Here is a 14,289-nt window from a genome sequence, read left to right on the forward strand (position 1 = left end):
AGATCCTTGGTGGGTAAGCGCAGACGAATCTGCGCTTGCACAGCGACAGTGACACAGGCAGGCGGATACCCTGGCATTGGAAGTTCACCGAAAAGGTGGTCAGGTCTTGGCTGAGCTCCCAACGCGCCAGTACGTGCATACGGTGGCTGCGTTCTTGGGAAACCCAATGTGTGTTAAAGCCGTGAAAAAATATTTTGTGTTTATATGTTAAACGGAGTAGATATGAGGCTCAGGTAATTTTATCAAGTTTCCTGCTTACGTAATCAGACACTTACTTGGACTTGTGCGTATGGGAAAATTCATTGTCACGGGAACCACACTGCACATACTTGGTGGGGTGCTTACCGTGCCGACCCCACCCACTAAATGCTCGGGTGCCTCCCAATCAAAAACACCAATTTCCATAATTCCGTAAGCCAATTAACTAATTGAGGACTCAATTACTTAATCTGCTTCTAGCCTAAACAGAATTGTTTTCCCTTCTCAAGGAGTTTTATTTATTTATTTTTTTTGACTTTTCTTTTTTAAAGACTTTATTTTATTTATTTACTTATTTTTGAGAGAGAGAGAGCATGTACAAGACAGAGACAGAGAGACAGAGACAGAGCCTGAGCAGAGGGAGGGGCGGAGAGAGAAGCAGACTGCGCTGCACAGGGAGCCCTACTAGGGCTCGATCCCAGGGCCCCAGGGTCATGACCGGAGCTGAAGGCAGGTGCGCACACGCAGCCAAGAGCAACGTCACGCTTGGGGTCCTGCAGCCTTGGCTATCATCTCCCATGAGCCCGGAGACATCACCCTCAAATGTGTGAACCCCGAGCAGCGTGTCCAAGGCACAGTCTGGTTTCTCCGTGACTGACCCACAGAGTAACAACTGGGAGGGGTCGTACGCATTCTGGGTTCCCTTTCCTTAGGAGGACTTTTACTGCCCACTGTGTTCCCTCGATTACCTCTTGCTTCGGCAAAGCGGAATCTCAGGGGAAGACAGTGGGTTCTCGGGGGGACGTGCGTGATCTATCCTACCTGTTGACAGATGAGCAGGAGAAACGGCGGCTTTCTCACGAGCTTGATTCGACTCTTAGGGGGGCAGACCCCGTATCCCTTCCCTCCTGCATCAAGCAGTTGGCCTCGGCGATCGCAGCAGAAGCAGCTTGCCAGAGGCAGAGGATGAGGGTGTCGGGACCAGGACGCGGCCAGGGGAGGGAATTCGAGTGGGTGGCTCAGTGAGCTAAGCGACCGACTCTGACTCTTGATTTCGGCTCAGGCCGGAGATCCAGCCCAACGCGGGGCTTGGGGCTGGGTGTGGAGCCACTTACGTTCTCCCCCCCCCCCCCGCCCTGCCCTGCCCACCCCTTGCTCACATGCCACTCTCTCTCTCTAAGGAAAAACAAAACCATGAGAAAGACTCCCAGGCTGATTTGAAATATAGGCAACAGCAGCACCAATTGGGAAACTAAAAAGGAACGTCTTTAATATGAATTATCTTATGCAGAATGTTTTATGCTAACTCAGATGTTGGGATTTAGTTGTAAAGCGCTTATGCGGCAGAGCCGCTGACACCAATGACGGTTCAAGGGCGTGCACAGAATTACAAGGCTCTGGAAGCGACTGTCAGAGCCTTGAGCAATTTGCATCCAGAAGAATCGATGTTGAGGAGATGGATGTGTTTTATCTGTGCACCTGAATAACATGCAGAACAGTGTTAGTCATTTGTTTATGAATATTTTCCACTACCACTCATCTCTCAACATATGGCAAACATTTCCAATTGTTTTATTCTCTCCCTTTTTCTACGGGCTGCCGGAAACAGCTGGCACGTATCTTTTTATAATTTTGCCGATGACTTTTCTGATGCACTGGGTTTCTTCTCGTCATTAGAGAGAAAAATTATTCATCTTCTACAGACGTGAGTTCATTGTTGCTGGGAGGCCAAGAGTGTGTTTTATTTTTTATTTTATTTTATTTTTTCAAGAGTGTGTTTTAAATGAATAATCGATCACACTGCTGATTCTACCTCAAAATGGGAGCATCTTAGGAATTTCCAAATGAATGTACATTGGCGTACGTGCGATTCTGTACTCAAAGGACTGCGGTGTGATAATTCTCTGAATCATGGCATGACACTTTTGTAGACTCGACTAGTTCCGTTTCATTAGAAAAGGTAGTGCTCAAAATTGTGTGCACAGTTAATGGTGGCAAAACCTTGTTAAATCCAATATGAGGCAGCCTAATTTCAGTCTTTCCTTGATCTTCTGCAGCTTTTCTTAGTTTTTGAAAAAATAATGAAAGCAAATCTGAGTATTTGAGCTTCACGGTAGGATGCAAAATGGACTTTCCAAATGCACATTCAGGAAGCAGGGCCGTCGCGTTTGCTGATCCTGGTTGCCCAGGGCACACCTGCTCTTGGAATCTCTACCAGGAGCCACGTCTGCAGATGACCTGGGACCTGGTCGAAGCCGACACCTTCAGATGCCATGTGCCTACTAGAAGGATGTTCTGTTTCCCAAACCTGCTCCCTATTTTGGTTTTTGATGTGCACTTAGGTGCTTGGGAGTAGGGGCTGAAATGGACAGATGCATCGTGGCGATTCTCTGGTCCCTGAGATGACGGGACTTCACCAGCGGAAACCCCCAAAGTAGGTTAAATCAGAATCGGTGAAAAAGAATTGTAACCAACCTGTGTGATACTGTTTGTGGTAAAATGAAGGAGATTCAGAAGCTAATTCTGAAGGCAATTGCAAAGGAAGATTCTAAAAGGATTTTTCAGGGATATCAACACATAATCTTTCAAATATTTTAAATGAATTACACGCTTGTTTTTTAAAATAAGTTCTCATTACTTAATATTTTTATTTTACATTCATTCATCAACTTTTTCGCTTCTAAGGACAAGGATATCATACATAATTGATACCTATGACTTCACCGAATATTTTATTGAACTGGTGACTACAGCAAAAGAGAGCAAATGCAGGTTTATCCCGTCTTTTTGTCTCTGCCTCACATTGTACTTTTATATAAAAATATAATACACGTACACACCACGTGTATTATTTTAAGGTAAGGAGGCAAGCTATAGGAATGTAAGAAAAGACATAAGTCCAGTAGAAAGATACATCGTAGAGTCTGTCTCAGGGTAGTTGAGTTAATTTGAAATAAAAAGTAGCTAAAAAAAAAAAGGAGCTGCCTTTAAATAGCATCTCAAACGGATGTCATATTATATATCATGCATAATTGAGAGAATTGAGAATTGAGGTGCAGAATTGAGAGCAAAAGAATGAAAAGGTTTTATATGCTAAAAAGTTTCAAGGGGAAAACTGAACAACTTTTCCCCTAAAAGCATAAAAGAGGGCTAATTGAAAATGGACAAAGAATGTGATAGACAGTATACGAAAGATAAAAGGAAACTAATAAAAAATATGGGAAAAAGATCAATCACATACAAATTCAAATTAAGGCATCTTCTCCCCCCAATAAATTAATAAAAGTTAATACAGAGAGAGAAAGAGCGAGAACTGATAAAGATGAGGTGGGACAAGTACTTTTACACATTGTCAACCGGAGTACAAATCGACACACTATTTTAAGACGCGATCTAGACTATAAATTTTTAGGAATCCTGACATGTTGATATCTTTGACCCAGTTATGCCACATCCAAGAGTCTTCAGTATGGAAATAATCCTCATTATCGTTTTTTAAAATTTATTTATTCATTTTATATCAGTCGGAGAAGGACAAACATTATATGGTCTCATTCATTCAGGGAATATAAAAAATAGTGAAAGGGAATAAAGGGGAAAGGAGAAAAAATGAGTGGGAAATGTCAGAAAGGGAGACAGAACATGAGAGACTCCTAACTCTGGGAAATGAACTAGGGGTGGGGAAAGGGGAGGTGGGCGGGGGGTGGGGGTGACTGGGTGGCAGGCACTGATGGGGGCACTGGATGGGATGAGCACTGGGTGTTATGCTGTATGTTGGCAAATTGAACACCACTAAAAAATAAATTTATAAAAAAATAAAATTTATTCATTTTAGAAAGAGAGAGAGAGACAGAGGGAGGAAGTGCAGGGAGAGAGGAGAGAGACCCCCCAGCAGACGCCTGAGCGCAGAGCCCGACGTGGGGCTCAGCCCCTCACCCCTGGGGTCACGACCTGCGCTGAAACCAAGAGATGGGAGTTCCGCCAACTGAGCCACCTGGGGGCCCTGGAGGAAATCTCAGAATTGGAAAAAGGTTCAGGTTAAGATGAATGCTCCTCATGCCCTGGTCGTCCAGCGAAAGACTGGTGGACGGTAAATGGTGGCATCAACTTGATGAGCATTGAGCGTCATTAAGTGTAACGTCTCCAGAAGTTGTGTCGTGATGGCAGAAAGTGTTTGTGAGAGTATTACAGGAGAATAACACGGCGTCGTGGGGTGAGGGGTACAGCCCGCGGGTAGTCCGCAGGGCCGTGATGCAGCGGGTGTCGGGCGGCAGGTTGGAGAGGGTGAGCACAGCGTGCGTGTCAGCTGCACTCAGAGAAACAGATAAAGACAAAACAGCTCTCGGAGTCAGATGCGGAATATCAAATTAGTTACATTAAGAAGAAGGAAGGAGAAAAAAGAAAAAAAAGAAGAAGGAAGGAAGGAGAAAAAAGAAAAATAAAAGAAGGAAGGAGGTGCCGGGTGGCTCAGTCGGTCCTGATTTGGGCTCCGGTCACGATCTCAGGGTCCTGAGGTCAAGCCCCGTGTCAGGCTCTGCACTGAGCATGGAACCTGCTTAAAATTCTCTTTCTCCTTCTGCTCCTCTCACTCTCTCTCTCTCTCAAAAAAAAAAAAAAAAAAAGAAGAGAAAAAAAAAGAAAAGAAAAAAGCAAAACCCCAAAATGATATATAAGAAAAATGGTTAACAAAATAATAAATCCAAATATAAACTCTGGTTTTATTTGAATGATGATATAGCCCATGTATCACGAGTTTCCTTTTTTTTTATTACTTTTCTAATTTCCTTTAAAAAAAACAAAACCTGCTTCAGAAGTTATGAACTCATGGACTATAAACAGCCTGTTTTGCTACCATACACTAAGAGTGAGGCTCCTAGTCTCGTGTCAGATGGGAAATCTTACCATTAAGGGAAATGGGTGTTTTTCCAAAAATCCTGGGCGTTGACGGGGTTGAGGCTGTGTCTTGCCGGAAACCATGGGGCGTAGAAGTGGCGGTGACCTGGCTGCCACCTGCACGCGTGAGCGTCCCAGGGCCGTAGTCACCCGTCACGATCCGCGGGCTCTGCACCTGCAGGGGCCGTGGCCTTGCTGGCCTGCGCCCCTGTCCGGGGGGCCGGCTCGTTGTCCATGGGTCATGCCAGCAGCCGCCGGGCCGCTGGGAGCCGAGCCAGGAGAGGCTGGGCCATGAGCGGCAAGTGCGCGGCGGCGAGGGCACCAGGAGGCCGACAGCCTGGAGGCCCCTTGTGCCCGGAGGAGGACGGGCCTTGCTCGCTGCCTGCTGTGCTCATGCCCCGGATCGCCCAGGTCCCGGCTGAGCCACGGGTCACAGGTGCCTGAGCGGGACAGACCCTGCGCCGTCGGGGGGGGGGCCCTGCTCCTCTCTCCTGGGACGTGCAGGCAGTGCTCGTAGGCCCCATGGCCTCGCCTTCCTGCCGACGCTGGCTCCGCGGGAGCACAAACCTCTTATCTTCGTCACCGTGTCCCCGGAGCCGGGAGCGGGCGCCTGCTGAGCACTGGTGCTGCTGAATACTGTCTATCGAGCGCGTTTTCCGCCGCGGTTGCCTGGCGGACACACCTATGTCGAGCGTGCACCGTCACCCGGTACTGACCTCTAGGTCAGACGCGGCTCCTTGGCCGTGGAAAGGGAGGCCGCGGTGTGCGTGGGTCCTGTGCTGTGGGAGGAGCAGGCGTGGGGCTCTCCTCCCGGGGCCGTTTCCTCCTTAGGTCATGGGCCGGCAGCAGCGCCTCTGTGGGGACCGAGTCTAGGCCGCCCGAGGGCCGCACGACAGGCGCGCTGGGCTCCGGTGGCCCCGAAGCCCGTCTTTCCTGAAGTTCTTGAGGAATCTCTCCACTGGGCACGCCTGTTACATGCCATCTCCACTTCCTTGCCTTTGGTGAAAGCAAAATTCTTGGAATTTATCTCACGAGCACAAATCACCTGTGATTAATTCTTTGCACTTAGTAGCTATCGAGTGTGTAACTACAGAGCTTAACACTCACCATGTCTGTAATCACGCCGAGGTCTTACTCTTTCCGATTAGACCCCACCTGCACCCTGGGAGCAAGGAAGCTCCCGGGGTAAGCAGCGCGCGGGCGGCCTGGCACTTCTGGCTGCGGCAGGAAGTCATGGGCACGAACGGCCTTAACATATTATTTTTCACTGAGTGCCTTTCATTAACGCTGCCCTGCATGCTCTGTATTGGAGAAACCAGAGAAAAATGCATTTTGCGAGGGAGGCCGGCCCTTTTCCTGCGATGACACTTCGGCGGGGCAAGGGGGGGCGGATATCTCATAGTGGCTGCTGCCCTGGCGGTGAATGGCTGGGCCTTCGTGTGGAACGAGGGAACCCGGCCAAATTCTAAAGGTGAGATGTCAAAAAAAAAAAAAAAAAAACCCAAAAGCGCCAAATTGATGCTTAACCTTTGAGTTGGTTCACAGGCACTTCGGGGAAGAAGAGTTTGGAGTCGCAGAGCTTCCTCCTCCTACAGGGGCCGGAGCCCGCTGCCCCCGCTCTCTCGTCGCCTCTGACCAGCGGAGTCGCGTCCAGGGCTTGCAAGCAGCCACGGGGCCCGTTGGACAGCGACCCCTGCCAGCACCCCAGGGCGCCCACCCCGGACCGGCACCAGCATGTCGCTTTCCCAGATGGAGTCGGGACGGAGAGAAGGCGGGGAGGAGGGTGAGGAGCTCTGGGAAGACGTGTGCACCCACAACAGGCATCGGAGCCCCGATGGCAGGAGCTCGTGGGCGCAGGTCCTCTGGGCTGCACAGATGAGGGGAGCGGCCTGCGCGGTCAGCAGGGCAGCGTGTGGGCACGGGTGGGTGCGGGTCACCGTGCCAACCGCTCTCTGGTCCCTGCTACGTGTGGCATCTCTGGGGGCTGACCCACGAAGGTGAGCAGGCTGGAGGGTGGTGGCAGGAAAACGTGGGTGCGGGGAGAACAGACGGCCCCTGCCCCGGCCCAGCCCCGAGAGCAGGGCTGCGGGGAGCAGGGAGTCCCCGGGGAATCCGCTGGGCACCCAGGGACTGTTGAGGCGGCATGCAGGCCCCTCGGAAGGTTTGGAGCAATTTCTTTTCCAGAACCAGAAAAGAAAAGGATACTGAGCTTAGTGATTTTTCCACTTTTCAACTCATTAGTAGGAGTTCTAAGCTGCCCCTTATGCACCGCAAGGGAGCCGTGCGGATGAAGTCATGTTGCGAATCAGAAAATGTTAACAAGGCGCACCTGGGTGCCCAGGTTAAGGGTCTGACTCTTGATTTCAGCTTGGGTCATGACCTCAGGGTTGCGGGATCGAGTCCTGCCCTGTGCGGCGCTCCAGGCCAGGGCGGTGGGGGGTGGGGTGGGTAGTCGGCTTGAGCTTCTCTCCCTCTGTCCCTCCCCTCCAAACAAATACATAAATAAATTTTTTTAAAAGTGTAATGAAAACTTCTGTGTGGGAACCTTGCAAGAGCCCATGAAAGATCAGGGGCACTAATCTCGTCTGCATCGGTTGTTCCGAATCCAGAACCTCCCTCAAAGGTCACATTTCCTTGCTAATGGAGGGAGTGGTTACGTGGTGGTCAAATGATCCCTCTAAATAGTTTGAACCCACTGGGAATGGGAGACACACATGGAAGCTCCAAGAAGGAATGTTGTCCTCCCCGTTCCTGGAGAGCCCGACCCTCCCGCTGTGCCTGGGAAACCAAGGGAACAAGACACGTGTGCTCTCCACCTACCCTAACTGCTGTGGCAGTGGCCTGCGGTGGTGATCGCAGGCGGGCTTCTGGTGGCCGAGCAGCTATAAAATCCTCAGGGCTACCCTCAAATTATCCTTATTGACAAAGGCAAATAAGTATCTCCTTTTGTTAAAAGAAAAAAAAGTTTGCATACCCAAAGCATTTTTAGGTAAATGAAGACCTTACTTTTTTTTTTCCCCCAAAGGACCTAAGGAACAATTTGGGTCACCATTGTCAGTAGGTCTTTGTGGCAGGTCCCTAATCTTTCTTTTTCAAATTTCCTTCAAAGGATGGTTAAGGAGTCTTTAATTAACTATTAAAACGGGTGTTCTAACACGGAGGACGAGATTTAGAAAATCCCTTTAATTACTGGAACCAGATTTTCTCCTGATTTGTAAATACCAGTTTACTCCTCAACCAAATTGGGCTTTCATTAAACCGGGGGGTCGGAAGCCCAAATACCGGGAAGTGCTTTAATTTGCATCAGCCCCAGTTTCAATGAAGTTGGTTTAAGGGTGGGGATGAGAGACTCTTACCGTTTATTGTTTAAACTGGAAAATCAAGCAAAATGGGATTTGCTTTCCATGCAGGAACTCATGGAAATTAGACACACCCTCGCCACCTCCGATTTATTCAAATGCCATTGCTATAGGATTACCACGGGGTCCCTCCGTGGGATGAGTTTATGAAGCAGCCGTGTGGTTCTTTCTTTTTTCTTTTTTTTTTTCTGTTTTCCCCCTCTGTATACATTAATTAGGCAAAACTCGGCTTATGGTTCCAATGACAAGGAAAGAAAAACCAGAGCTTGCCCCACACCTCCCTCAATGCAACGTTGAACATCCAATATGGTGCACAGTTTGTTGAGAAAATAAGGTGCATGTTTTGTCATCCCCCTTATGGATTTCAGTCAACACATGGAGGTGTTTGAAATGATCTGCTAATCCAGTTTCCTTTCCTTGAGCCATCTGGTTCGAATTCTGTCTACCTGCTCGGAGTGCTCCAGCCTCGTCCGCGCGTGTACATACCAGGAAGTCACAACTCATTAACAGTTTAGGGGAAATCCCCATGGAAAGACACAACTTTACTATTGTGGTAGGTTTCCCCTTGGGAGAAAATTAGATAGGACTTTGATGTAAACCAAAGACACTTGAGGCTCTGGGGAAGGCATGCGGGGTCCTGAAAAAAAATCAAGCCACTTTAAAAGCTTTTTTTTTTTTTTTTAATGAGAGCGAAGTTATTAGCCTGCCCATACGCCCATACGGTAGCTCAGCTAGCAGTGCTCAGGCGACGTGACGCGCAGGATGTGGCCTTCCTAGTTCCGGGGCTCCTTGGTCTGATTTTAGGAATGAGCATCCAGCTGTAGTGAAATTACTGGGCAGCTGGCTGAGCCAACAGACCGGCTCAATCTTCCTGTGGCTTCCATTCTGGAGGCTGGGAAAACTCAACACCCTGTTATCCAGCCTCCTTGATGCGGGGCGTGTCTGTGTCACATGGTTTTGGTCAATGAGCTATAATTCGAAACTTGTTTGGTGCTTCTGGGAAATCTTTGTTTCCTGATTAGAAAAAAAAAAAGAAAGAAAAGGGGAAGATATCATTGGGCCTACTTCCTTCTCCTTCCGAGACCCCACATCACTGGGCCCACTTCCTTCTCCTTCTGAGACCCCATATCATTGGGCCCACTTCCTTCTCTTTCCAAGACCCCAAAGGAAAGACTGAATGCAGATATGATGTCTACAACAGAGGCACCCATTTTATGACCCTAAGAGAAAGTCTGAACATTTCAGGCATCAGACTGATTTTAAGACAAAGACCCAAACCAGCAGTTGCCTCCCTCTGGATCTCTTTGCACCTAACGCCCGTAATTTTTACTCGAAGCCGAGGGCAGTCCTACCCAATCAATGTGAATCCCATACACTCACTCGTTTGTGCCCAGAGAAAGGTCTTCCTGGGATGAGGGACTCAGTCAACCTCCCCTTCTCATTTTTTAAAAGCACTTTCTCCAGCCCCGCCGGTTTCGTCTTACGCGGCGCTGGTTCAGAGGTACACGCGAGTCTATAGAGTTTGACGTTTTAGCCAAAATCGAAAATCCGTGGCGACGGGGAAATAAAAAGAGAATCCTCAGGAACAGATGCAGATGGTGCATTTCCTGATGTGAAATAGAATATCTAAGAGAATAAAAGCTATCATAAACATTTTCACTTTTCCTGAACTGGATTTTGCTTTGGCTTTTTTTTTTCCCCCTTCAAGAGCACTTCTCACTGACCTCATATGTGGGATAAAATAGAAAATAAGGCCGCACAGATCTGCCTGTGTTCATTTTTTTTTTTCCCTAGAGGTGCGCTGCTCAAGGACAAAGACTCTTTTCTGAGACGAGCCTTTGCTCTGTCCTGGAAAAATCCCAGAGACAGACCCCAATGGAGCAGGTCAAAGGCCCACTTCAGCAGAGGCGCTGCAGGGGCAGGAAATGCTGCATTTCCTCTTCCTGGATCCGGATCTGGATGGAGGCAGCTGTGGGGCCTCTCCCTTGGCCTGGAGGTGGGGGCGCAAGCCCTGGAGACCAAGCTTCCCTGCTAAACTTCTGGTGCTTTCTAAGGCCCTGCGGTGATCCAAGAGCATCCCCTAATGCAGTTCCCTGGGGGGATAGGGGTGGACAAGTATCCCGGGAAACGCAGACCATGCTGCTTGGCTCCTGTGAGCATCTCAGCGAGGATTTCGTGTCCAGGGTCCCCCCCCTACTTGGCGGCACGCTGGACTGTCTGGGATCTTCCTTTTGGCTCAGAGAGGCCTCCAAGGGAGGAAAGCAGTTCTGGGGGAGTGGGCGGTGCATGGGCCGAGAGGGGTTCGGGGTGCAGCCACCTGCACCTGCCCGCCTGGGCGAGTCCTTAACCCCGCGCTCCGGGACGTCGTTCGGCATCTGCAGACCCTTCTGGAACGACTTGGAGGCGGAGGGTACTGTCCACCCCTCCTCACCGGCAAAGCGAAGTCTACCTTTGGGAAGATTGACAACGCTGCGGAGGGTCCAGCGCCGTCTACTCGGGCACAGAGAGCCCTGGCGACCCTGCAGCTGTGTTTTCCGGAGCCTCACGAATTACCCGTCGCGTTCACGTAGACAGATGATCGCTTCCCCTTTTCTGTTTGGCTGAGTTCTTTGTTGGGAGAGACAAGAATTTGAAAATGATTGTTTGATTGTTCTTTTTTTTTTTTTTTTAAAAGAAATTACTTTCTTTTTCTGCTGCTTCCTTTTTATTTTTTTTTTATTTTTTTATTTTTCTGCCAGCTGGGATGATCCATGATTAGGATCCCCATTCTTTTCAATGGCCCGAAAGCACTGCGTATGCTGACAGCTTGCAAATTAGACTCTCAGCCCGGAACTTTCTTTCTGAGCTCTGAGCCGGTGTGTACACCTCCCATCCCGGGGTGTCCTGGAGGCCCCGTGGACTCATCACCATTACTCGTGCTCCCCCTCCCGTACTTCGATCCCCAACAAGGCTGCTGTCCACCCCGACACACATCTGTTACCCCCCCTCCCCCGACTTTCCCATCCAGCTGTCAAGCCTGCTCCACACTGGTTCCCAAAGTGTCTCCCTTTCCCCACTGTCTTTCCCTCAGTTCAGCAAAGAACTTGGATTCGCTCACTGTCTCTCAAGATGGGATTTTCCCAACGTCACCCGTGTCATCGGCCACCTGCGAACCCGCCCGGGCAGGTCCCCAAACCCCCTCTGTTGTTTCCATTGCTCTGTTCCTGTCCCTTCGGACGTGCTGTCCTGCTGGTGTCCTTGCCTGATGAGCTTGGGCCCGGGTCTGGGGCTGGAGACCTCCGTCAAGGCTCCTCTCCTCGGAGCCTCCCCCAAGCAGACACAGCCGCTCTTACCCTGTAGCCGTGCAAACCCCTTGTCGGGATCTCTGATTTTCAGGATGTCTGAGGGGCTCAGTGGTTGAGCATCTGCTTTGGGCTCTATTCCTGACCCCGGGGTCCTGGGATCGAGTCCTGCTTCGGGCTCCCTGCATGGACCCTGTTTCTCCCTCTGCCTGTGTCTCTGCCTCTCTCTCTGTGTCTCATGAATAAATAAATAAAATCTTTAAAATAAAGCAATCGCTGATTTTCACCTGGGCATGCAGATCATGAGGAATCACGCACGCTTGCTGGTTTGGGGCAAGTCGTTACACAGCAAAAGCAAACCGATGCAGCCTGGCACGTAACAGCTACTTCATGAGTATTCGGTGAATCAGCCAGTCGTGACGACGTGCGGGTATTTTATTTTCCTCCACAAGATGAAAGAAAAGAAGATAATATTTTGTGATCAAGTTGCCTGACTTAGAAGTTAACTTATGGAGAGGGAGGTCACTGGGGGACCTAGTCGTTCTCTGCTGGGCCTCCTGGAGCGGCTGGTGTGCAGATGGCAGTGGGTGGATGGCGCCGCCAGGCCCTTCCCCACAAGCATCTGTGATGCCCTGGACGCCAGCCTCACAGAACTGTGACCAGATGTCACCCAGCTGGCATCTCACCTCCGGAGCCACCCGAGCATCTGAGACGGTTTATGATGATCGAGTGTCAAATTATCCAGCACAAAGCCCGACACAGACTACGTACTCGCCGGCTGTGAGTCTTGTTGTCCCATGTTTTTTTTAAAAGGCGAAAATACAAAATTAATGCTTTCTTGAAAATCTGTGCATGGGGTACAGAAGAGGGTGGTGGCCACGGTGCTGGATATTTCGTGTGCGTGCTGTTGCCTCTCTCCGAGGCAAGTCCCCTCCTCCCACCCACGCGGTTCCTCTTTCTCCTGCATCCCCTTCCTCTCCCACTCCTTGGGCTCCTGCTGCTTCGCCGATGAAGAAGCTCTAGTTTCTTGTATTGTGCGGAGCCCTCCTTGGTTCTGCTCTGCGACCACTCAGGCTACTTTCGCCATGTGAGGTGTCCTCTGACCATATCCCTGTTCTCACTGCCGTCGGGCTCCCATCCTCACCACTGCTACGGCTCCTGCGAAGGTCAATGCTGGCCTCCCAGCTGCTGTATTCAATGGAAAGTTCACTCCTTGTGTAATTTGCCGCATCTGTTGCCACCAAACCTCCTCCAGTTCCCTCTCTGAGGCCCTACCTCCTCCTTGCTGCTGTGACATCATTCTGTCCTTGTTCTCTTCCTACCCTTCAGACAGTATCTTCTCACTCTTTGTCCTTTCTCCTACCCAGATATTGATATAAAATCTTACCCAGGGATCCCTGGGTGGCGCAGCAGTTTGGCGCCTGCCTTTGGCCCAGGGTGTGATACAGGAGACCCGGGATCGAATCCCACGTCGGGCTCCCGGTGCATGGAGCCTGCTTCTCCCTCTGCCCATGTCTCTGCCTCTCTCTCTGTGTGTGTGTGTGACTATCATAAATAAATAAAAAAAATAAAAAATAAAATAAAATCTTACCCACCCTTTGCAACCCAGTGGAATTTCTACTTCTTCCAAGGAAATCAAATCCCATTTCTATACTTATGGATTGTAACTTACTCTATTATTCTATGTTAATATTATTAGTCTAATATTATTTGCAGAAGGCAGCAGCATCTTTTGCTCATCGTGCTGAAACGGGCAATACGTTCTGGATCGAGAGATCCCAAGTTGGCTGGGGAGTTGAGGAGAGCAGTTGATTTACTCATTTTTTTGCAATGTGGTCAGTTCACCGAAACTAAGCCGAGCTGTGCGCGGAGCATGAGGCATTGCATCGGGCCTAGGGATGCACGGGTGAATAAGGCTCAATCCTTACGTAACCTCAAGGAGCTCTTAGTTCGGCTAGAACCAGCTGGGGTGTGAACTACCGAAACCCCATACTTGATGCTCACATGGCTGGTCTGGTGACCTTTGGTTGGTTGAAGCGATAATTCCACGTGTGGCCATAGTTACACAATTTGAAACTACGGCGGCCTGAATCTTTGGGGTGACTGTTCTGCTCGTGCTGGTGAGAGCGTTCCCAGATGCTTTGTGTCCTAACACCCCCTGCTTCTTCGTGGGCACAAGGCTGGTTTTGTCGGCCAGATTTCTGCAGCTACCGGGTTTGCTCTTCTAGGAAGTTTGGAGAACGTGTCTCCAGATGTCGCTTTCCTGAGCAACCAGGTGACCTCTACATAGAGAGAGAGATTGAGACAGAGACACAGGCAGAGGGAGAAGCTGGCTCCATGCAGGGAGCCCGACGCGGGACTCGATCCCGGGACTCCAGGATCACGCCCTGGGCCCAAGGCAGGTGCTAAACCGCTGAGCCCCCCGGGGATCCCTGAAGAGAGTATATTTTGAGAACAGTAGTTACAAGGGCACATCAAATAAATCTGGTTTAAGCCCCACTTTTTCCTGGAAGAGTTTCTTTTTTTTATTATTTATTATTTATGATAGTCACAGAGAG

Source organism: Nyctereutes procyonoides, unplaced genomic scaffold, assembly GCF_905146905.1.
Source record: "Nyctereutes procyonoides isolate TBG_1078 unplaced genomic scaffold, NYPRO_anot_genome, whole genome shotgun sequence".
NCBI classification, from domain to species: Eukaryota; Metazoa; Chordata; class Mammalia; order Carnivora; family Canidae; genus Nyctereutes; species Nyctereutes procyonoides.